The sequence below is a fragment of the Protopterus annectens genome, chromosome 9.part0 (genome assembly GCF_019279795.1).
Source record: "Protopterus annectens isolate FY-2018-M chromosome 9.part0, PAN1.0, whole genome shotgun sequence".
NCBI lineage: Eukaryota > Metazoa > Chordata > Ceratodontiformes > Protopteridae > Protopterus > Protopterus annectens.
Window position 1 is genome coordinate 946,513,584 of NC_056743.1, and position 24,714 is coordinate 946,538,297.

General features: G+C 37.3%; 1 protein-coding gene across 1 annotated transcript in view; it reads left to right on the forward strand.

Moving 5' to 3' along the window:
• KCNQ4 (potassium voltage-gated channel subfamily Q member 4) overlaps nucleotides 1-24,714 on the forward strand; it is a 1,236,349-nt gene that overhangs the window by 1,037,661 nt on the left and 173,974 nt on the right. The gene's annotated exons all lie outside the window — the stretch shown is intronic.

Here is a 24,714-nt window from a genome sequence, read left to right on the forward strand (position 1 = left end):
ACATTCAACCAAGGTCACCTACTCCATCCACATTTTACCTAAGAAATATACTGCTCTGCTGCATCTATCCCTATTTTGGAATTTGGAAAAGTGTCTCCCAGAAGACACTGTGAATGTATGTACATTCTGTTGCCACTTATTCTACCATTGTAACTCCTGCTTGATAATATTGTCAGTTATCTCCCTACCAGGTCACACAGCAGCCTGAAACACTTTTATTTCTCCCTCTCCATTCTCTCTCCCATCCACCTCTTAAATACAGGAACCTTGCTTACCTTGTTACTACTTACTCTCTTGTATCCTATGCTCCACTGATTGACTCTCGATCCTCTCCTGATTCTTTTTCTTCCCCTAAATCTGACTGTACCTTGCCTTTCATCTGTTTGAGCTATCTATTCTCCTACAATCTGCCGATCTATCTATTCTCCTTCCTAACACACTTCATACCTTACATCCCACCTCCTCCTTGCTCTGCTTTGTTTTTTCCCAGCCTCTATCTCTCGAGGTATACTGTGCATGCTATCTCCAACCTATACCTTTCTACCTTCCCTATTACCTTATCTCCTACTGCTCTAACCCTTGAATATCCATTTTAGGGCTATAGACCTTCCGGTCCATCCCTGCTAGCCACTATTCCCTGCTCCTCCTCCCCCCTCCTTCTACTTCTGCCTGGAAGTGTTAACAAACTCTTGCTTCTGCTGCAGGTGCCTGTATGCTCCTGTTGTAAGTAGTTCTTGTTTAGCTTGCAATGTCTCTATCAGGGCTTATCCCTCCATGTTCCTGCTAAATGATACATCTCAGCTACATTATGACTGTATTTTGATCTGTTTGTTGCTGTTCGTTGTTTAGAGTACATCTAACTCGCCTATTGTATTGCAACTATTACTCTGATATCTGCCTGGGAAAGGAAACAACAGTACTCTTCTTTGTATGCTGTTGCATATGAGTGAATCTGTTTGTTTAAAGTATAGTAGCGTTCAAACTTTTACTGTTTTTATATGTCGCTAGGCTTAGGGGTTTGATTTGGTTGCTCCAGTCCCGGAAGCTGCTACTGTTAAACTTTCACTGTTTTTACATGTTGCTAAGCTTCAAGGCTTGATTTTGGTTGCTCCAGTCCAGTAGTGCGACACTGTGAATCTGTTTGTTTAAAGTATAGTAGCGTTCAAACTTTTACTGTTTTTATATGTCGCTAGGCTTAGGGCTTGATTTTTAAAATTTCACTGTTTTCTTGATTTTGGTTGCCCCAGTCCACACTGCTCTCACAATCTGGCTATACTTAGTTCCCCTTATATATGCTTATATATTTGAGTCCCATATGAAATACAGTGGCTGGGTGAGCTGTAAGGACTTACATTTAGCTGCACAAAGTTTGTTTGTTAATAACAACAGTTGATACAACACGCCACCTCCACGTGTTAGAGCTACCTCTAATCGCTTGGTTGTTTTATGAATGTATGCTGTAGGAATACTAATATTACCCTACATGCTGCAGACCTATTCTGTAATTGCCTATTCCATAGTTGTACTAAGAGCTATAGCCTGGTTTAATCAGCTAAACAGTCACTATATTATCTTATACACTGCTGCAAATCTGTTTTGATTTTGTATATGCATGCTCCACATTGTTTCAGTGATCTTAAATTGTTTTTGAGTCCTCTGAGTTTTTTATGTACCATTCTTCCTGACGGAACTGCTCTCTTTTTATAATGTATTGCATAATTTAACTTATTTTTGATAAAGCCAATTGCCCAGTCGTTTGCTAGGCAGACCTCTTGGGCTCTGATGTGATTTACTCAATTACTATAAGGCTATAGGACCTGTATATTGTATTACTACTTGTTTTACTGACTATATAATGCTTATGGCTCCCTCTCTTGTCTGCCTACTACATATTTAGGTATTATCACTGTTAAACTGTTACTAACTTATCTCACCTCTTCCTATCTCCAGTTTTACCCTATAGTTTCCCTTGGGACTGGACATACACATTCAACCAAGGTCACCTACTCCATCCACATTTTACCTAAGAAATATACTGCTCTGCTGCATCTATCCCTATTTTGGAATTTGGAAAAGTGTCTCCCAGAAGACACTGTGAATGTATGTACATTCTGTTGCCACTTATTCTACCATTGTAACTCCTGCTTGATAATATTGTCAGTTATCTCCCTACCAGGTCACACAGCAGCCTGAAACACTTTTATTTCTCCCTCTCCATTCTCTCTCCCATCCACCTCTTAAATACAGGAACCTTGCTTACCTTGTTACTACTTACTCTCTTGTATCCTATGCTCCACTGATTGACTCTCGATCCTCTCCTGATTCTCTAGCTATATCCTTCTAGTTTCCACACCCACATCCTACCTCCTCCAATCAACCATCAACACCTTAGACACACACCCACAGCTGATACATCTCATATCTACAACTCTCACTCACTTACCTACCTTATTTACATCCAGCTTCTCTCCTAATACTCCTCCTTCTACTCCACATTTGCTACATTTTTCTTATCCCCTGCACAATAAACTTATAATACACAGTATACAACTACAACACATATTACCAAACATCCTTTTTCAACATGCCTCTAAATCCTTATGCCATCCTTTTCCTCCTATCACTTTCTCTTAAAATATCATATCTTTATCACCTCACCCAACCCCATACTTATTATCACTCACAACTTTATCACACAACCTATCATCTGAACTCCCCCCCCTCACAATCACACTCTACCATCTCCCCCCATCTTTATCCAATAACACAGCTCCTCACCTTCTCTTTCAAAGTCTTCTCCTCTCAGAAAAATTATATCCCTATAACAACTAAATACCCCTTGATCATCTCAGCTAACCAAAACCACTTTCTTACTCAACTCAACTATCTTTTGAACCCAATCTTTCATCTCATCAACAATCTTTTGATATCCATCCCAACCCTGGCCCCTCCTCCTCTTTCTCCACACACAAACCTATATTCTTTACTTCTAAACTCACAAAGTATAGTGAATAAAGTCCCAACCCTCCATGCATGGCTCAAGCACAACAAACCTGACATACTATCTATTTCAGAAACTTGGTTAAAGCCCTCTATAAGCAACTCTGAAATAACTCCACCCAGCTACTCAATCATTAGAAAAGACAGGACCCAAAGGATTGCTCTCCTTTATTCCTCTTCCTTGTTAGTTACCCCATATGACAAACCTATCCCCACATTCAATAATGCTGAAATACTCCTCTCTCTCCTACAAATTAATAAGCACAAACACATTTGTCTAGCATCCCTCTACATCCCCCCAGGGGACAATATTTCAACACTTGAAAATATCCTCTCTTGGCTCTCCGATAATATCAAACCATAATCTTAGGAGATGTAAATATTAACTGGGCCTCTATCCAATCTCCAACCAACCCTCTTAACATTAACCTTTATAACTTTTCCCAGTTAATCACCAACATAACCCACCCATCTAAAGACCCCTCCAGTGGCACCATCCTTGACTGGATTCTAGTGTCACACCCCCACTATTTTCAGATAGACCCTCTTAGTGATCATCTACCTACTTTCACCCATCGACTCTCCTGCATCTCCAATCCATAACTATATCACTGCTTCAACCCAACAGTCTTCATAGAGTCCCTCAAAGCAATTAATTGGAACAATCTGAAAACACTGCCACTTGAAGAAGCTGTTGCCCACTTTAACTCTACATTCTTAGGAATACTTGACTCTAAGAACAAAAGAATAAAAACAAATTCAGCCCAAAACCACACTATCAACCATGCCTTAGAGACAAAGCCTGGAAACTCTACCTGAAAATAAATCACCTGATCAACACATTGCTTACAAAACCCTTGAACAAAGTAAAAAAGTCAATAATCTCTGACAGACAAAAATACTTCTTCACACTCCAAAACAATAATAAAACTAACCCTCAAAGATTCTGGAAGGGGATCTCCACCCTTCTTAACCCCAGCAAACCACAAACCCCAACCCCAAACCCAAATATCCCAGACTTGGATTTAGCTATTCAGTTCAACTCCTTTTTTATCGATTCTATCAACAAACTCACTTCCTCCTTCGCATGCTCTACCTCACCATCTAATACACAAACAACCCTATCCCCACTTCTACTTCACTTTGCCTATCAGCCACCTATACTACTACTCTTACTGCCCATTCTCCTGTAACCTCCTCAAACTCTCTCTCTCCTCAACCCTTCCTATTCTCATTAAAGCCTACAATCCACTACCACTATCAAGAAACTCCTTCAGAAACTGAAGCCTTGCACTAATGCCCCTGACAATATTCCCTCTTATTTTCTTAGTATAGCCGCAGATGCAATTGCCTACCCCATTAGCATCTTAATCAACCGTTCTATCCAGGAATGCTCTGTGCCTCAACTGTGGAAGCAAGCATTCACCATCCCTACATAAAGGTCAACAACTTTTATCGCTATTCTGTCCCTATTTCTAAACTTCTGGAAAAGTGTATCCACCTTCAACTCTTGCCACATCTCTTAGATAACAACCTGCTGACCCCTACACAACATGGTTTTAGGCCAAATCACAGCACTATGACTGCCCTCTTGTCATTTCTTGAGACCATTAACATAGCACGTGATTCAGGCCACATTGTCTCTACCCTATTACTTGACCTCTCCAAGGCTTTCGACACCATCTCACACAATCTGCTCTTAACCAAACTGTCTAAACTTAACCTCTCTCCCTCTTCCATTAATTGGTTCTCTAGCTACCTATCAAATAGACAGCAAGCAGTAATATGGAAGAAGGCCAATTTCCCATTCCTTAGTACCCCAACTGGAGTTCCCCAAGGATCCATTCTTGGTCCCTCCTCTTCAACATATTCATCAATGATTTTCCCAAATCTATCCCATTTGCAAACATCATCCAATATGCAGATGACTCCACCATTATTTGCTTTGCCACCTCTCACTGCTCCTAAAACTGATGCAGGAAACTTTTTCAATAAGTGAAGGATGGATGAAAACAGACCATTGAGCACTCAGGGCATCTAAAACTAAACTTATGGTATTCACCCTTCCAAATCCACCTCCTTCAATACAAGCTCCTTCTCAATTACCAGCCTAAATAAGGCACCCCTAGAACTAGTGTCGAAACAAAACTACTAGGTGTACAAACTGACAATGAGCTACAACTCCCATCTACAACTAAATATTAAAAGACCCATCAAAACTAGGTATGCTCTACCGTCAGAACCAATACCTTACAAGCTCCTCCAAAATCACTCATCTTTTCTCATCCCTCCCTTCTCTATGGGGCCCCATTACTGACTAACCTCCAGTCCTCTCTAAAAGCAGCTTTCCTCCTGCTATAAAACAGCCATAGGTCCACCACTCACCACTGTTCCTCTCTTCAAAAACTAAATTGGCTTGAATTACCAAATCAACTCATATATATACAGCTGACTTTTGCTCACAAGCTCATTCTTAGCCCTTCTCTTTGTCCCTCCCTGTCTTCTGCCTTCAAAATGCACCTACCAAATAGAATCCTTAGGTCCAACAATCAAAACCTATTAGTAGTACATAAACCATGTCATCCCCCAGGCAAATACTTACTAGCTTTTAACCTTGCAACTCACTTCCACCATCTATTACCACCACTAACCGGTACATGTTCAAAAATCTCTTCATACGGTCCCAATGGGATTGTTCTTGCTCCCTCCCCTCATAAACCTTTGCCACCCTGCCCCCCTCCTACTTATGATACATAACTCTTCCTATCAAAGCTTATGTTCTCTCAGAATATTTACTTTACAATGCAATTTTATATTCTTTTCTGAACAACTTCTCCAAATACATATCTCCTACTGTTCTCAACTTATTTACCTGTTATTTTCCCTCATCAGAGTGTAATACTTTAAATACTTTTTAATGTTTTTGAACTGTGTGCTTATATGTTTTAAATGTTTTAATGTTTAAATATTTTATCTCTCAACCTGTATAATTTTAATGGTAGTTATTTTGTATGTACCCATTGTTTGTCTGTACTGGAGCTTTTCTCCCCAGGACTCCATTGAAAACGGGTTCTTTTGGCCCAATGGACTATCCTGGTAAACCAACTGCAAATAAATAAATAAATAAATAAATAATTTGAAGTTCATAGTATATCAGATTAATATGATTGCCATTTGAACATGCATTGAATATATCTATAATTTTAAACACTTTTACCTGGTATTAATAAAGCACAACATAGTGAGGACTGTTGTAGAATTTGATTCAGTTACAAATAATAGTACAGTTACTAGCATGGTTGTGTTGTATTCACTTTGAGTCTACTTTTTTTAAGATGTGCAGTTTACAGTTGTGGTAAGAAAGGGAGCAATGCTTTGTTACAGAGAGAGGGAGAAAGAGATGACTGTGTAATGGATATAGAGATAATTGCTAGCAAGCAGAATGACCAAGGAGTCACTTTGAAAACTGAAAGTCAGAATGGGATAAGAGATGCAATGCAGCCTTAGAAATAATATCTAGTAAATTAAATGCAGTGCTATTGCAGAACAAAAGGGATTACATATTACATAACATTTACCCCAGGACTACCCCCTGTACTACCGATGGTCAGTGCTAGTTTATAAATGTTTTATCCCATGCATGGGGTCCCCTCAAATGACCTATGATATTTTCTCAGTTTTTCTCATTAGCGGTGATATAGAATTATCGACCATTATTTGGGTAAGACCAGTCTATACCAAATAGCATAGGTTATTTTGAGCACAAAAAGGACATTGACTAGGCTTAAAACAGCCTGCAAGTGCAGCTAGTCTAGTACTTACCTATGAACCTGTGTTTGTAATATACAGTACAGGGTAAGAAAGAACAGCAAAATAGAAGAGGACAGCTTTTTCAGGAGTCAAGTCTATGAAAGAGCCGTCTCCTAGAATGTCATTAGGGCAACAAAAAATGTCACCGATTATGGTCTGCAGCAGTTGCTGTCATTGGCAGTAGTGAAAATAATGTATGGATTCTCAATGTTTCTTTCTGAGGTCATATCAGAATTCAGAGAAATTGTCAGTTGACAGAAAAGTATCACTTTAGGAAACTGAGAATTCACTGCAAGAGAAAGCTTCACACATAAAGCAAACTGATTATTTAATGAACTGCAAGCATTTAATTTTCTACAGGTACCTTTTTTTTTGCCACCATAACAGTTAAGATCTAGAGAAAAAAAAAGATGTAGAAAAAAAGACAACAGCTAAATAAAAATTAAAACAAAACAAATGGGACAATGCCAAGATGTTAATGTTACTTATACAGGCTTTGGCTGGCAAACAAGTAAACAAAAGTCATGAATACTTTGAAAGGTAGCTGGCAAGAGCTGCAAGCTGCCCACATTGAACTGCGATGGAAGTTATTGCTGGAAGCAAGTCTGAATGGACCCAAAAATAGAACAAGTTGTAAGTGTGTTGCACTTTGATAACAATTGCAAACAGCCTGCCTTTTTCATATGCAATAGATATCCAGAAAGTGGCTAAAGTTCTCACTGAACATCTTACAACAAGGTGCAAGAAAGTCAGGCTAGTGATAAGACATAAGACAGTCATTAACAAACTGAATAAAATGTAAAAGGTGAACCCTACATTATAACTGCTTATCTTTGAAATCCTTAATAGTGTAATTGCATTAGATAGGAGAGACACCAAAAGGAAAGCCTGCATTTCCGCAAATGCAGAGTTCTTAAAGCTCATGCTATGAAAGGTTGCTTTTAAAATGTATTGCAACCCATTATAGTTTTGAGGTAATGACAGCATATTTTAATGTTAAAGATATGCAGTTATTCATGTGGGAAGCTAACATAAAGTAGAGTATTAAACAACAGGGAACCGCACTTGTGAAACATAGAGTTACTCCAGGATAAGTTATATATACTGCCTATATGTTAATGCAAAGACCCTAACCACTATGAGAGTTTTTGCAATATATTATTTTTCTTCTTCTTAGGGTAAGAAAAAAAAAAGACTGTACAGAAAAATACATCAATCTATGAATGACTTAATATGTAATGGAATTGCATTTCAACCACATGGTGATTTAAAATGCACAGATTCAACAAAGCAGATTTCAATGTCTTGTTTAATTATGTCATTTAGTATTAAACTGGCTAAAAGCATTTAGAAGGCCATTTGTTTGGTCTGTGGGGTAATAAAAGAAGATGCAGGCCCAGATGCTGTTGGCAATGCCGTGTGTCATTAAACAAATAAGACACAGCATATGCTGCATTTATGGACTGACACATGTGAATGAGGAAGACTAGCTTTTCTTGTCTTTCTGTGCTATCCTAGGAGAGATATTAGTGACAAGCATAATGGGAAATATGCTGACAAAAGTCTTTGAATGATTTCATGATTTTTATTACAGTCTGTATTCGTAACTCAGTATTGTATCACTTATCTGAAAATAATTAATATTTACCATGCCATTTACTGTGGACTTCTATATTTAAACTGCTCTTTATCACTGTCAATAAAAGTAATTAAATTCACGAGTCTTTTAGGCATAACTTTATTATATTTATTACTTTTTATTAATTTATTGGTTTATTGATTTGTTAACCAAGATAGAACACTGATGTCAATGGGCCATTTCTAGTCTCCACCTGGAGATAAAAGACATGTAACTATGTATCACGATGGAACAATGAACAATAAATATTAGAGTATAATAACATAAGGGAGCATATTATTACAATCAGAAAGTAATAGCAAACAGCAGTGTATACATAATCTTTCTCATGAAGAAATATCTATAACTGTGAGACTGTTAGCTGTTTTCAACTAATGTTGTTTACACATAGTATTTCTTTATGGCTGTGAAGCAGTTTTTGAATAAATATGTTCAGGTTATATTAAACATATGTGCAGAATATCAAAGAATAAAGAACTGGGATAGAAGAAGACAGTATATATATATATATATATATATATATATATATATATATATATATATATATATATATAGTAAGAGATATAGGGAAGAATGGAGTAGTCAGGATAACGGAGTGAATGAGAAGGGCTTAGTTTAGAGTAAAGGTGATCAATTGACTGGATTACAAATATGCTAAGAATTTGGATTGATTTTGTGTTATTCTGATTTTCTCCTTTCAAGAATCAATCTTAAACCTGTGGGCTTTTTAAAAGAATATTATGTTCAACATTTGCTGTTTAGTAAGAAATGGCAGGATTTTTCCATAGCTGATGCCTTGACTGAATCATTTGTTTGACCTAGACCTATTTTAGAGTCTTGGAAGGTCCCAAGCTTAGTTAATGGATTTAGTGGAAGCTAACAAGATTAAAAGAGTCTTTTGAGTTTCATCAACAGAATTAAAAGATTCAGGGGGTTCACGACAGGGTTAACAAATTCTGAGTGTTCAAAAAGGATTAAATGAAAGCTCATCTCCACCAGGATTAACATATGTGTCAAAATGCCCTGCAAGGATTATCAAAGTTGGAGAGTTACTAGTTGGGTTAAAGGAGCAGGGAGGTTTCTTAAAAATGAGCAGAGTTAGATGGTCCTAGAAGGCTTCGAGCATCAGAGACCCCTAAGTGTATTAACAAAAAAAGCAGGGACCACAGCAGCATTGACACATTCTGTAACCTGTAAAAGAAATAACATCAAGGATTTTATATATGAACTAAATAAATGAAGAGGATTTCTCGAAGCAGCAAAAACCAGGTGCTCACAGTGAGACCGACAAAATAATGGGTGTATGGAATGCGTGCAAAAAGGTAATCAGTTCAGGGTTCCTTTGCATGGCCAGTGGATCCTTGCGATCAAAGAAGAGTTAATTAGGCCAGGAGTCCTAAAACAGAATTATTAAATGAATGGAGCCCTAGTTCTTGTTTGTTACTCCAACGTTTCCCTGTTTATTCAGTTTTGAACATAGTTTTCAAATCAACTGCAAAAGTATTTGACTTTCTATTGCTGAGCAGAAATATTAGTTTTGAAGGCGTTTTCTACTTCATACTACTGTTTTTCACCTGTGTCACACAGTCTCTGGTAGCTTTAACATAAGTTTAACAAATAAAAGTTAACAAAACAACCGGTTCTGCATGGGAGCACTCCTGAGAATGGAATTTCTTTTACCATCAGATTTATTCATGAGTAACATTATGTTGTTCTAATTAACTAGTCTAAATCTCCTTTAGCTGCTTTCAAGTTATTTGTGAACAGTTCAAAATCATGGATGACAAAAAGGAGACTAAACGAGTAACCATAATTCATAATCAGATTTGGATTTGAAGATTGTAGTGTAGAAAATTGCAGGAATAACTTGCATTTATATTAGAAATAACCATTCTAGCATGAAGGAAGTAGGGGCAATCTCTTCAAGACATGCAGGTTTTGCCTGAAATTTAGACAGGAAAGGAGCTATAGTATCTGATTTTCTGTAAACATTTGTATTGCCTTCAATGCTAGACTTTGAATGCATTACTTTGCATCTTTTGTGTGCATTTTGAAGGAAAATTCTGCATTCCAATGATGTTAACATTAATGTAGTGTAATTTCTAGTCACTGTAAAATCACCTATATGATTAGTGCTTAGAAAGCCTTCTGCACCTTTCACTCATTTTCCTTCATATCCGATTCTCTGTCTCTATGTCATAGATCATGAATGCCTAAGCATTTTTTTCCATTTCAAACCTCATGTTATTTCAGAAAGAACAAATTCCTTATCTTTTAGTGAAGATTTCCACCCACAGTTTTTTATTGTGTGATTGTATTGCAGCAGACTCACAATCCTGAACCCTAAGGAAGAGTGTTGGAAAGGATCATTTGTTGGAGGACTACACAACTGACAGCCTAAAAGCCTGTAATTCAGAAAATGGCTACTGCAAACTGAAATAATTAATTGAAAATAAGCAGGCAGGTATAAGAAGCATTGCAAGATCCCTGAGGCTTATGGTACTGCCATTTTATGTCAATGAGGTGAGAAAAGCACCTCACTTCCTTAAGGCGACTTCGCATAGATGTTTGGAATAAAAATGATATTACAACTGCCCTATTGTGTTCTTTTGTAATATAACAGATTAACAGTGCAGGCTGCAGGTGACTCATCAAAAACTATGAGAGTGACAAGCTGTGTCCATCAAGTTTTGGTGCCAGAATTTCTACTTTTTGGAATTTATTTCTGTGATCTCCAAACAGCAAGTCAAGAACTCTAGCTAACAAAGTTGGCAGATGACTGCAAACCTGGGGGAAGGGTTGTTATATCAGTCTATTAAACATAACCCTCCAGAAAGAAGGCTGCATAGTAAATTCCTGGTTTATTAAAAACTTGCTCAAACTAAATAGAAATAAGTTTATTACCATCTGTTTTGATAGACAACATGTCCCCTTGTCAAGGTCTATATTACATCTTCGAACTGTTGTCATACCAAACACCAAATGAGCGACACGTATTCATTGAAACCCATTTAAGCGATTCGATGAATACTTTACAGGGCAATGGTGTAGGTGGCCAGCTACACAGTGTTACCCTTTTCTCCACCGTAGTGCGATCACGAAGTTGGTATTTTAGTTAGGGGGGGTGGGGGCAGAGTCCCCACATAATTATGTTTGTAAGTGTGTGTTCGTGTGTGGTTAAGCAAATGGATTCTTTCCCAGGGAAAGAATTCGCTGTTTTGACCATTCACGATTTATTGCGATCGGTCTTTATGCGTCGACGAAGAAGCATTCACTTAAATGCCTTTTCTGTGTTATAATATAAACCCCCTTTGTCATACTCTGTAGACAACACATCTCTATAATATGAAAATGTAGTCAGGAACCTAGTTACTCTGATGATAGTTCCCTCTCTTTTGACCTTCTTGTGACAGTGTCTTGTCAGGAAATCATTTTATTTAGCCCAGTTATTTGTCAAAGGAACACAATTAAAGTCTAAAGATGTAACTGCTCTCTTATACTCAGCATTGATCAAGCCAGTTGTTGAATACAATGCCCTCTTCAGGATGTATTGCATTAAACACAGTAAGCAATTATAAAGATCCCAAAGGTTCCTGTCAAAAAGATCAGAGGGCTAAATTCTCTGAATTATCAAGAAAAGCTAGAAGCTATGTCCCTTTATTCAGTATCTTTTAGACCTTAGAGAGGAAATCTCTGTCTCAATTACTGTCAACAAACAACCATACGCTCCGCAAAGATGGCATGCAGGGTCAAGCCAACAACGTAAACCACCAACAACCAGCAAAAAACGATAGTGAACACGCAGTAATGAAGAAATAATGATTATTTATTTATAATTCCTTCAAATCCAGACCGGTTTCGGCTATTCAGCCTTTATCAATGAATACAATAAAGTTTTTTTGAATGAAATGAAGCAGCCTGCATTTATACTAGTCTCTTATAACCTACTAGTATAAATACAGGCTGCTTCATTTCATTCAAAAAAACTTTATTGTATTCATTGATAAAGGCTGAAGAGCCGAAACTGGTCTGGATTTGAAGGAATTATAAATAAATAATCATTATTTCTTCATTACTGCGTGTTCACTATTGTTTTTTGCTTGTTGTTGGTGGTTTCAATTACTGTGCCAGCACAAACGGAATTGTCCTGGACCTCCTGTTTTTCTGCAAGTCCAATATCTCCACTAAAAGTAGAAGTAGGGATTTAGATCTATACCATATAATAAATGAGACATGATGCAGGGACAGGTTTTTAACCCAGTCCCTTCCAAACCTCAATAAATTTCCCCTGTATGTTGAGCAGTGCAACTTCCTATCTTTCTTTAAACATAAACTAGTTTATTGGATGGGTATCCACAAATTTACTCTGGGATTAATTGTTTTGCCTGTTGAAATGAAGTGCAACCTGATTATGATGATTTAAAGCAGCATGGTAAGATGTAATTACTGAAGTAGTTTTTAGAGTTTCAGTGACACAGACTTTTATTTTAATGCCAATCATAATTTGTGCTACAACTACTGTGCAAAAAAATGAGTATACACAGCTTGGTAGCTACTTATAGAACAAGCTAACATTAAAAGGTAACAAGCAAAAATGTATGCATATGACCATAAAATGATACACAGATGAATGTACACAGTTTAAAGAATGCATATTGAGGCACAAGTGAGAGTCTGGACATAATTAATAGTAAACAAAAGTACAACTGACGAGCTTACCTAGAGCCAAAGTAGCTGCAGAACAGTAGCGATTAATCTCCATAAGCAGTGTTATCCTTCAGCATGAACCTAGGCGATGAAGGTAAAAATGCCATAGGAAGATAAGATACCACCAGGCCATGGACTGGCAGCTGATGGACCATTTCTGAATAGATTGAGATAACCTGGGTATTGACAGTCATGAAAAGCCCACAAACCAGATTTGGAGAAGTATGTGGACTTCCTATACCAGTGGATACCAAGGTATGTGTAGCTCTTACTATTCCAGTCATAGGGGCCATTCTGAAAAAAATAGGACACTAGTCATGTCCCAGGTTTCAACATGCAGGGTACTCAAGATGCTGCAACATGTAGATGAGCATAGCAGATTCCCTAATCCTGCAAGGAAGAGTGTTACCACAGTGCATGATTACCATGACACTGTCTGCCTCCACAGAGTTCTAGGAACAATAGACTGTGCATGTAGGGCAATCAGTACCCCACTGGGTGGCCACATGCAGCATTATCATAACTGGAAAGGATATCATTCCATCAACTAATGTGTCTGCACATCACCCTGACAATGCCCATGATTCTTGCACATGGCATACAGGAAATAGCTGTCTCTGTTTCCTGCACGGTCATATTACATTGGGCCATCTAGAGGATAAGTGCAGGCACAGTCTCATATATCTACACATACAGAGCATATATACCTATGTTTCACCATCCATATCTCGCTGTGGTGTTTCCGGTTTTGTAGAATGCCCACTAGAGTCTTGGCTGATGATGTTCACTAGTAACCCAATAAATGCAGTACAATCCTGGCTGTCCACGAACTCTGAATATTGTCAAGTGAGTGTTCAATCTGCTAAAATGCTTGGCGCTGCTGTCTAGACATGGCTTGGGGGGGGCACTGCAGTACACCACTGCATCTACTAGCAAGATATTCGTAGTAGTCTGTGTGCTCCACAGATGTCTTGCAGGCAAATGCAAAATATTTATAATATGCTGTGTGTGCTCAACAAGATTATTAAGACCAGGCAGCACAGCTGTCAGTCCTAGAAACCTCTGCACCTGCAACATCAGCTTCTGTCCCATCCACTGAATGGACATCCTGCAACAGCTGCAAAGGTGATTATGACAGAGACTAATCTGTGGCTGCACCCCCCCCCACACAAGACCATGTTGCATTGAGTATACAGCAACACAAGTGATGCGGCCTTTGTGCATACTGATGTGCATACAATTGCAGTGTGGTACCACACAAACAAAGTCATGCACTCAGTGTTGTTTAAACACTATGGTGGATACTGCTAGGTCAAGTCACACTGTGCATCAGACATTATCAGCCACACCAGCTGGGCAGCAGTGTGAGTTACAGCCATCATCATTTGCCCACATATTAAGACATGGATGAAAACACCCTTAAAGAGAAAGTTTTACAAGTCAAAGGATACGGAGACATGGTTTTCATGGTTGGTGTGGTGGTGATGGGAGCATCTGTGTCATTGATGCTTTCCTGTGGGTAAAGTTACAACACAGCAGTAAAAGTGCAAATAAGTATTAGAGTCCATGGAATATATCTTAATGAGGCTAGATTCTGCTGATATCTATGAATTTCTGCATTTCAATGAAGCTTATGAATGACATAAGGCATAGATACATTATCCTCCATGCCAACGACATGATATCACACCTAAATATACATGCAAGCTGTGTGTGTGTGTATGTGTATTGCACTACATAATGGTACTGAGGTATGTACGCAGGATTCAAAGTCATATGTAAAGTATAAATCACAAATTTTGTCATTTTATTTGAATGCATATTAGCGGTGATCACCGCTCATGCTAGTGCCGTGTGGAAAGTGTACCTGATGAGCAAAGGAAGCACAACAAGTTAAAATATCAGTTGCTAGACTATATGCAGGTCCATTTCATCAGGAAAATGCCTAATGTGACCTTGCAGAGCAGCTTACTGAGCTATTGGCATTCCTCATACCAGTATGACGAACTGCAATGCTTCTCCTCTAAAGATCAAGGGTATGGAAAGCAGATGTGATGCATGACCATCCCAAATGATATAGTAAGTGTCCACCATTTTGTACTGTGTTTGATATAGAGGAATATGATCAAGTCTCTGACTATAAACACATTATTATGTGTTCATGGCTTGGATGCCAATAAATGTACCTCAAGAATGAAGCTTTGTAAGTGCTGTTAATAATGGGTCTCGTACAACAGTAGTGCTCGATAAGATTGTCTTTTTCATGATTTTGGAACATAATCACGGTGCTTCATGCACTACATAATTTTTCTTAAACTGTGCTTTGTTTTTCACAGTTCACAGCAGAGTTCCTAACAAAGTTGCAGATACCTGCCTATGCAAATGGTAGATTATAACCACTATTTTATGCTTCTGCATCATTGCATTTAGCAGCTTGTGTGTATTGTCGTTATCTGTGGGCTCCATCAGAGGCCACTGCTTGTCTTCGCACACATACGCTAGTCTTTAACTGGTTGTCAGTGCCTTCCTAGTCATTTGTTTAATTCCATGTACATATGAGAGTGTAGGTGCTATCACAAACTCTGGGTACCATTTCAGACTTTGGGATTATTGCATGGACTGTTCTCAGCACCTTCCCTCCACCCCAAGAAACTCTATTGCAACACTTCCCTACCAGTCCGCTTACTAGTTAAAATAGGAAGAAGGCTGTCCCTATCTGCAAAACATCGGGAAGAAATTGCACAGGACACACAGGTTTTATAAGTAATAAGCTTGGGCTTCTGCTTGCCATTTCTAAACAGCAAAAGTGGGTTATAAAAGTAATAAGATCAGGCTACTGCCTACAGTTTCTAAAACATTCCAAGATTCCACGGTACCCCTCCAGTGCCCAGACAACAAAGACAATTGAATACTTCCTGACGTGAAGTCTCTAAGAACAGGCATATAAAAATGGTACCAGTAAGAGAGACAGAATTAGACATTATTCCAGAATTCTCCTTATTAAAAAAAAGGGTCTTTGGAGACTCATTCTGAACTTATCAAGACTGAACCGGTTGCTGCTTATCAGGGTTTCAGGACAGTGAAAAAACATACCTTAATTTTATTTACTCTGAGGAATTAAGCCCAGATGTGCAAGCTTATGAAAAATATAATCCATTTTTTACAATGTTTGGTCACCAGTTGGTGTTGTGGGATGAATGATTATTTTTTTAGTGAACATTTTTAAGCTTTGAGTTAGGCCTGTGGATAGGAAGGGCTGTTCGGTGGTACATTGTCAGACATAGATTTCTCATCATTCCTTACATTTCCGTCCTCCTCTGAAGCTAGATATTTTGACTGGTTGGCACTAACGCATGCTGAACTATGGAATTTATTTATTTAACATTTATTTACTGAGAAAGTCTGACTTGGAACGAGCCAATTTTCAGAGGAGGCTCAGGGAGAAACACTCCAGATGTATGTCTCTATAACATGGGAGGAAAATGGAGCACCCTGAGAAAACCCACACGAATGCAGGGAGAATATGCAGATTCCAAACAGAAGGCAACCCGGCTGAGAATTGAACCAGAGAACCTCTTGCTGTGAGGCGACAACACAAACTGCTGCACCACTGTGCCATCCATTACATACTTATGCATGAATTTTTAGGAGAGTTAAGTGAGCTTGAGTTTTAATGCTTGTCGTTTTCCTCAGTCTAGGCATTGTACTTGTAGAAAAAAATGATGACAGCAGGGCATAAAAATGTGTTCCCTGGCCCATCTTTACACAGAAATGTTTTCTTCATATTATAAATCATTACATCAGTCAGTTTCATAGTGATATCCTGGAAGGTTTATAAGATCTGTAGCCACATGAAACATGCAACATTTTTTTAACACATCAACCTATTTGCCATGGCATCTTTTTTTTTTTTTTAATAATAAACTCAACTGACAGCCAAGGAACATTGAAAGCTAGCTAGAGCCATATGTTGTTGTTCATCTAGTGTGACAAGCTGTCAGCAGGGGGTCTTCATTTTGTAGATAAAAAATGCTGGGGAGTTGTGAATGCTGAACATTTTCCATGATAAAGAAGGATTTGTGTGAGTAGCTAAAGTCATTTTGAACATTATGACCTATGCATTGACCTTTTATCATAAATTCCTGTCCTGTTTCTGTTTGGCAATCTGAAGGGCTTTCTAAATGTGATAGCAGACAACTCACTCGGTGTTTTAATTTGGACTGTCAACTTTAATATCAATATATACCGCACTGATCTTCAGATAGTAAGCGCCTGTGGACTGATACATTATGCAGAGGCACTTATGCTCTGGCAGTGAACCTAAACCTATTGAGTATGTGGTTATCTCTGCTACCAGGGAGAGTAGAGGCTGTGATGCCCCTGACCTGACCAAGTAATCAAGGTGCCTCAATCCTCACCACTAACACCAGTGAGGGACGTATACATTGGGAGGATGACAAGTACACACACAGTAAATTGCAATTTCCCTTAAGAGCACACAGGGAACACAGTCAGTCTTGGGCTGGTTTCTCTATCTTTCTCCAGGTCCCAAATAAGACTCCCCACTGGCACAGCTATAGGGTTAAGACCTCAGCCAAGTGGGCAAGTCAAAACCTCCAGCACCCTCTCTGTCCAACCAGTGCTTTGTGTCCCTGCCCAAGTGTCTGACACGCACACTTAGAGATCTGATTTATATATAAACACACACACACACTCCTGGGAAAGGCTGGCACAAGTTTACTAGCTATGCCCTCTTCTGCCCATACTAAAAGGTAGTTATCTCTGCCACCAACCAGCTCTTTATCAGTTACTATAAGGTCCTTACAAAGGGGTGACCAATCCTACTGTGTGATGTTACTATTATACAAATGGTAAGTGTGACCAAGACTTGCATGGTTATTTGAGTGGCCTGTACAGTGTCACCAAATACATATGCAAGTACCCTACAAGCTTAAATATGTCTCACAAATATCAGCCACAAAGATAGGTTTACATATATTTGATAATAAATAATAAAAGAACAAGACAATACTCAAACACAGTAACTGCAGAGTTCAGAATCACAGGAAATATTTTAAAACAACATTGCAGGACAGTCTCAAATAAATACAGAAAACATCTGAACTAATCTTTGCTATATTCCTATCTATAGCTAAGACAGATTACTGTACCCTGGTTACTTACTATTAGCAAGGCAAGTGCTGATGAGAGGATGTTTCCAGGTCGAAAGACAAATGCAAAATGCACAGTCTCTGAGAGAGTTCCCAAATTAATGTCAAAATATTACTGCTGGGTCAGTTGGATGACATCACTATTTGTTACCTAACTTCAGTTCCCAGGCTAACAGATACCAACAGAATTTTTAACATCTCTTTGTGAGAAGTACATAGCTCTCAGAAGTTTGCTTAGAACTGGAAGTCATAAAACAGTTAAAACAAATTTACATTTTAAACCTAGTAATTATTTCTGTTTCAAGACAATAGAAAGCAACTTGTAGCTCTAGACATCCTGTCTCCTTGCTGCCTTGAAACTAACTTTTATAGCACATCGTAAAACACTTTTAACTTATTTTCTTGAAGTTTTGCAAGTTAAGTCTGTATGTTTTAACTTCTGCCATTAATATAGTTTATATACATTTCTGTTCTTTTCCAGTAGGGTACACTGTGGTTACAGTTTTGAAGCTCAGTACCTAACATACAATTGAACACACACTTCTGCACCAATAGTTTAATATCCACATAACATATAGTTCTCTTACATTTATAAGACAAGCCTATGGATCATATTAATATTCACAAATGACATATGATTATTTACAAAATTCCAGATAACTGGGCTGTCAGTGTCACATTTCTATATAAATCATATTAATATTTTCAAGTGACATATAATTATTTAAAAAATTCCAGCTAGCTGGGCTGACAGCATTTCGGTTTGTCACAGAGGCTACCATTTTTTCCCAATTGAACAACACTGGGTTATAAATAGAATTTGTTTTATTTCATTTATTTGATATTTGTACATCACCTTTGGTTTATTTGGTTTATTTTCAACCCTGTTCTATAATATCATTCTGGACCTCTTACAGTTGTCTTCTTCAGTGACGTTCTGTAATAGTGCAGATGATCTATGGAAGTTAAATCCTAATTCTGTGCAGTTGAATAACTTTCAGTATAAGCTTGAGAAATTATGAGATTTCTTTTGGGAGACCCAATCTATGTTATAAACTCGTGTCTCTGTCACCTTGTGGTATATTTAAATGCAGAGGCATGAGCATAACAAGGACCATGAGGAGACAATAAAGTTCTGAACATAAGGATGCTATTACATTATTTTGTATGTTACCCTAGAAAAGCAGGTGTTGAGAACCAGAATATAAGTGTGATTATGATTTCAGGAATTTTTGGATATTAAGATGAGGCTGGTGTTGGAAAAGGTGAGGCAGCCCTACTCTACTTCTACTACCCAGTCGATGAATGTCCTTGTCGGGGAAACCAAGAGGCAGTAGATAGTGGATACAATTAAGTTTTGACTGATTTGGGCTCTGTAAAGAAAGAGTGAGTTTTCTTATTTAGTAATATATTAGATATATGACAAACCACATAACAGCTTTGTTGCCCATTGTCTAACAGATAGGTATTAAAAAGGTGGTAGGAGTGGAGATGTCTTGCTCAGGAAGAACCAGACAAATCTCCTTGCCATTCCTTTTGGTGAAAAATCATTGGAAATAAGTATAAAATTGAAACTAGGCAGGGGAGTAGGCCACAAAAGCCTTAAATCTACCCTGCTGCTTAAGTATTAGGTAACATATTTACCATTCAGAAGTTCTCCTTTCTTTAAAGACTACTTTTATGTTTATACTGTTGAAGCCAGGAAAACATTTCACCTATCGGATGAGTAGTTTCCTGATGCCTATCCTACATTTTGACTATAACACATTAATTTCTCACTATTCTAGAAAAATGAAGAGATTTAGATTATAGAATGGTTGTTTCACCCTCATCAGCTGAGTTTCATCTGTAAGTGGCACCCATGAGATTGTAAGCTATACAGATCAGTGTGCTGCAGACAGCATAAAAGAACACCAAGAAGGCAAAAGGCAGGCATGGCTTAGTGGTAGGTTATACAGGCCTATGAACTTGATAATAGATTATGGGGATATTTTTTTTCAGGTAAGAGACATGTAAAACTGTTGTGTCATAACTAAACTAGGGGCTTATAACAAAACATGTGGGATTCACAATGCATTAATTCTTATTTTGGGTTGTTCATTGAAATTATCTGTTCAACACAAATTTACAGAGCATTTCCTTTATATTATTGCAAGGCAATAAAGTAAAGTTTTATTTTATATATCTGTCTGCATTTGTTTATTGAGAAAGTCAGACTGGGAATTGCACCTCTTTTCATTGGAGGCCTGGAGAGAAAATCTCCATTAAAGTGTATTGGTCATATTCTGAAGTTAATGTAAGTAAAAATTCTTTGGAGATGGACATACCTTCCTTCCATATACATTACCGGCTTATATTTTTTGTTGTTGCAAAAAATGTGCTGTTTTTGTATGTTATTTTGTTGAGAAGGATGGTCCATGAGTATTTTTTCAGAGCTGAAAACTCCTGCCCTGACATCATAAAAGACTGTACCCATAATGCTTCACTACTTAAATAAATGTATAGGGTACTATATTTCCATGATGAAAGTATCATTAGGAGTTGCTTACTTCTTACAAAGACAAGCAGTTAATTGGGATTTGCAGGTGGAAACCTTTACATTAAAAATTAGCACATGATCATTTAATAGTGAAACTACAATGTGTGTAAGAAGTTGCCTCATTAAAAAAGTAAGTTGTTTTTGACTGCCCACAATGATTTGCAGTTGCATATAAATTTTCCAGTACCTACTATAACATCATGCTGTAGGTATGGTTATTGAGTAAAACTGGGTGAAACTAAAAAAAAAAAAAATATATATATATATAATTTTTTTTTTTGCAAAACCACATGCAACTTTACCATGAGGTGTATAACTGTAACTGAAATGAATTGTTAAAAACAATGCACTTCAGAACATGACCAATAAACTTTAACATTAATGTAGTACATTATGAACAAAGATCAAGGACATTCACATATTAGATCAGGTTATGTGCATGCCTTATATAACAGACTTTTAAACTTTATGTAGTACATTTGGTAATTATGTACAAGTCTTATGCATTGTAAGTGTAGACATTATCTAATATTTATTTACAGATATTAAACTATTATACATATAGGCCTTATGCAGTTGGATTTGCATTTGAACTGGTCACACTTAAAGAAGAGACCCTGTTGATAATGAAAATTATTACAAGAGTAGGCATGGTATGTTGCAGAACTTTGTATAATTCATTTATCAAACAACACCATGTTGCCTTGGAAATAATATCTAAAGAGAATAATGAATTATTAATATATGACAGTGTTATTTTATGTATCAAATATCACTGTGCTTTGTGAAAAATGAATATAGAGTTTTGTTAATTATTAGTGATATCTTGAGAATCAGCATGGGGAGGAGAGGCGACAGATATAGTCTTGCTGCAGAAATTATTTTGGCACAGATTTGAAGGTGGCTAGGTTATTGATGAGTCTGAGCATAGTATGAAATGAGTTGTATGTTTTTGAGATAATAGTTAAGCAATCACCAGTAAAGATAGTATTATTTTGTGAAGAGATGAGATAATCTTTAGCGTTAAGGGGCCTATTAGGTTTGGAAGATTTTGCCTGACTGGAATATTTTTTCCTTATTGGCTCTAAATATTTCCCTTCCTATTCTTCCTCCCTTGTTGTATTACTGTTTGTGTTAAATAAAATGTTGCTTAACTTTAAAAGAAAATGTGTGATTACTGTGGTATGCTGGCACATATTATGAAACATTAATCTTAAAGAAACTAACCTTCTTTTACAGTTTATTCTAAAAATGTAAATGCAGACTCGGAATGTATTTGCATTTCCTTTCACTACCATTGCATAAATGTATTTGTATTTAGTGTTGCCAGTGATGATGTATTGAAATTAGTCTAGTTTACAGGGGGTTGGAAGGAAACATTTTTTAATTTCCATCCAATGCATTTATCAGTTTACAGAGGTGTTTACTTTTACCACTATTAACCTTCCTTTCCGAAATCTCAGGCATATTTGTAGAAGCTTCCCTTATCACTTTTTCATGCCCATAGGCTTTGAATTCACAGTAAACATTTGTTTTGGCAAATAGGACTATTCTTTGAAATCTAGTACATGTGTTTGATAGATGTCATACTGCTTGTGTATAGGGTAGCAGTCTTACCAACACTTCAAGAACAACGAGGGGCAGCACAGAGACTAAAAAAAAAGTGCACCCTAACCAAGCAGTAATGAGCCAAATAAAGGGCCAAATGTTGTGCAGAAACTGATCAACTTTTTTTACTTTGTTTTTTTTTAATAGGGCTGGCATTGAAATGCTTGGTAACTGAAAAATAAAATATGAATAGATTGTTAAAGGATTTGAATGATTTTTATTGAAGGAGGTTTTAATTGACAATAAATGCATTTTTTTTTAGAAGGGATTATGACAAAACTTTTTTTGAGGTTGACCAATACTGTATGAGGGTTGAAAGATAGATAGATTTGATAGCTATGGGACTGTGACTGATGATATAAGGAGAGTGAAAAGGATAGCAGAAGAAATAGGAAAACAGTCTGTGCAGGATTTTCAGCAACCCGCAAATTTGTACATTTTAGAAATTTTCAATTTCACAGACTGGAAAAAATAACAAAATAACAATGAATTATTTTTTTTTATTTTTCCCACTTTGTTCCTGCAAAACCTTACAAACCTTCTCACATTTTTTCATTTTTTGCTGAAGCTTTTAATTTGAACAATGTGAATTTTTTTTTTAAGGTCAGAACCAAACACCAAACCAGGTTATCCAACGCTCAACGTTCAACCCCCTACCCCCTCCTTAAAAATTTACCCCTCCAAGATGCACAGCAACAACGAACTTATTTCTAAAAATGAAATCAATATAGCTTTTCTTGATTAATTTTATTCATTTTAATGGATAATTTTATGCAGTTAATTCGGATGAATTTGAAGAGGTTATTCAAGGTACTGGCCTGTACTCACTTCACATGATGACACAAAGCCAAAAACCTTAAGAATTACTGGAGGCTAAACAACTGCTTGTGTATCATACACAGTGCTTACATTCTGGTTTTTAATGGCACCATTTTCTGGCCAATCCAGCAATTTTGAAAAATGACTAGAGATGTGATCCCATTGCCATCATCAGGAGCGTTCTACATTACTAAAACTTCTTTAAATGCACATGACAAAAACACACCTTCTGCAAACATTTGAACAGATTGCTAGATTGGATATAACCTTCACCATATCACCCTCTTATATAAAAAAATACAGCTAAACAGCAGATTTGATGTTGTCAATTTTCATTCTATCCTCAACTGTTGGGTTTGGATCCAGTACTCAGATCTGACTCAGCTGTTACTAAAGCTCATGGTAATCAAGAAGTTCTCAAGCTTGTCCCTTACCCATAATACACCAGCCCTACGCTACCTCAGATCTTGTTTCCTACGAACGATGTGGTTGACCTTGTTCTGGAGCTATCACAGATAAGTGATTATTGTTATCTTCTAAATTCCTATATTTGCTTTTAAATTTTTAATATTTCTTATCCTCTACCTTCATGCAACATTGTATTTCTTCTACTACCATAGTTGGTAATTTTACTTTCACTTTATTTTCCATACAGTGTGAACTTCTTAAATTTCCTTTCCTTATTGCACCTAGTGTAGCATCTTATTAACATCACTGTTAGTTTTCCTCTTACCTTCTGTCTTTCCAAAATAAATAAATAAATAAATATATATTCTTACTTAACTTTTCCTTTTCCATAGTTACAGTATAATGGTGGAAAAAGGCCCCACTGGCTTTAAAAAGTGTGTTAAGTGTGGACACAAACTACCAAACTCAGATGCCCAATCTATGTCTGGTAACCAATCTATGTGTGTTTACTGCCTGGGACCATTACATCTTAAAGAGGATTGTCCAATTTGCCATGGTTTCATTCCTAGGGCTCTAGCTGAAAGAAAGAATAAACTTATTTTAAAAGGATTACTACCGTCTGTTTTTGGAGATGCAATATATAGGTATCAGTCCCCCAAAAGTAAAGGTAAAGAGCTGAAGTCTTCACCTCTGAAACCATTCACTTCATCCACCTTAGTTTTGGAGCCATCCAGGAAAATGCCTAAGCTGGATCCAATACGATCCAAAAGTTCCTCACCCTCGGATCTGAGGAAGATAAACGTGATGGATCAAAATACTTCAGATCCAACAAAACCCCTATTGAATCTGACTGCCTCATGTCCTATAGCTGTTCCCAGGGCAAGATATTCACCATCCATTGATCCTGTCCCTTCAAGAGTGCCCAATCCCTTCTTGGAATGTCACAGATCTAAGTCCCCCTCTCTGGATTTGACTTGTTCTTCCAGAAGTTTGACAGAGGAAAATGTGGGAAG